General features: G+C 55.8%; 1 pseudogene; it reads right to left on the bottom strand.

Annotated features, from left to right (window-relative positions):
- Positions 1 to 261: 261 nt before the first annotated feature.
- LOC103290785 (jun dimerization protein 2-like) lies at positions 262 to 751 on the bottom strand (annotated as a pseudogene).
- Positions 752 to 1,220: the final 469 nt, after the last annotated feature.

The raw sequence follows: 1,220 nt of genomic DNA, 5'->3' as shown, positions 1-1,220 counted from the left end.
TTGCCTCCTGCAGCCTGGCCCCAGGCAGAACAGATCCCCCTCAGGACTGCTTTGGTCTCAGCACTTGGCTCTGGGTTTCATCAGCCTGGGTTTCTTCCCCTGCTGTGGCTGATCTGAGTTTCACAAAATAGCCTGGTCAATACTGGCTGTGCCGAGCCTCATTGAAGAGTTTTTCATGCAGCAAGGAAGAGCCCTCTGGGAACCTCTTCCTCCTCCTTCTCCTCATGTCCTCCTTCTCCTCTTCCTCTTCCCAGCCCATGGTCACTTCTCCAGCTGCTCCAGCAGTGGGTTGCCTTCTGGAGATGGGGGTCTTAATGCTGTCGGTCCTGATGATGTAGGTGGGGTGATGCCAGTTGAGCATCAGGATGAGCTGCTGCCACTCCTGCTTCAACTCCTCCATCTGGGTTTTCAGCTCTGTATTCATGAGCTCCAGCCACTCAGATTCCCGCTGCAGAAACTCCTTCTGCTCCTTCTTCTTGTTCCGGCATTGGGCTGCTGCCACTTTGTTCTTTTCCCAGTACCTTTTCCTCCTCTCCTCTTCCTTGTCTAGCTCACTTTTCACAGGTTGAGGCCTCTTGCCGAGTTTCGCCTCCAGGAAGTGCAAAGGGGCCATCATGGCCCCGATGTTGTGGACGTCAGCCTATTTCAGCTCCTCTGCAGTCAGGGCGGACCTGGGGAGTCCGGTCAGAGGGTCAAGCCCTGGCAGAGAGCCTGCAGTCATAGAAAGGTCTGGGATCTGCCCAGGCATCATAGCAGGAGGAGTGGCAGTCCTGCCCTGAAGAAGCCGGGTGTAAAGGCAGCGCAGGGCCTGGGCCAGGCTGTAGGCACCGTGCCCACTCAGGAGCTGCTGTGGCACCAGCGTCCACAGCTGCCAGCACCTCATGTCATAGCCACCAAGTGTCCCTCCTGCAGGCTGTGGCAGGCGGCCTGGGTCTATCTCTTTGAGCCGATTGATCACGGGGCTCTGCCTGCCTGCCTCATTGCCCCTAACCCCTCTGCCTGCCTGCCTGATTGCCCCTAACCCCTCTGCCTACCTGCCTGATCACCCCTAACTGCTTGCTGGGGGACAAGGCCAGCCCAGGCGAGGGGCTGTGGTCGTTCTGGTCATTCTGCCGTTTTGGTCGCTGGGCTTTTATTATGTAGGATTATCCTGGATTTCCTTGGCAGATTCTAATAAAAGCAAATTTAATATCATCTTCAAGAATGTCTTTTATTGACAT

The sequence above is a fragment of the Eptesicus fuscus genome, chromosome 6, assembly GCF_027574615.1.
Source record: "Eptesicus fuscus isolate TK198812 chromosome 6, DD_ASM_mEF_20220401, whole genome shotgun sequence".
Lineage (NCBI taxonomy): Eukaryota > Metazoa > Chordata > Mammalia > Chiroptera > Vespertilionidae > Eptesicus > Eptesicus fuscus.
This window is presented reverse-complemented; position numbering and strand designations above follow the sequence as displayed.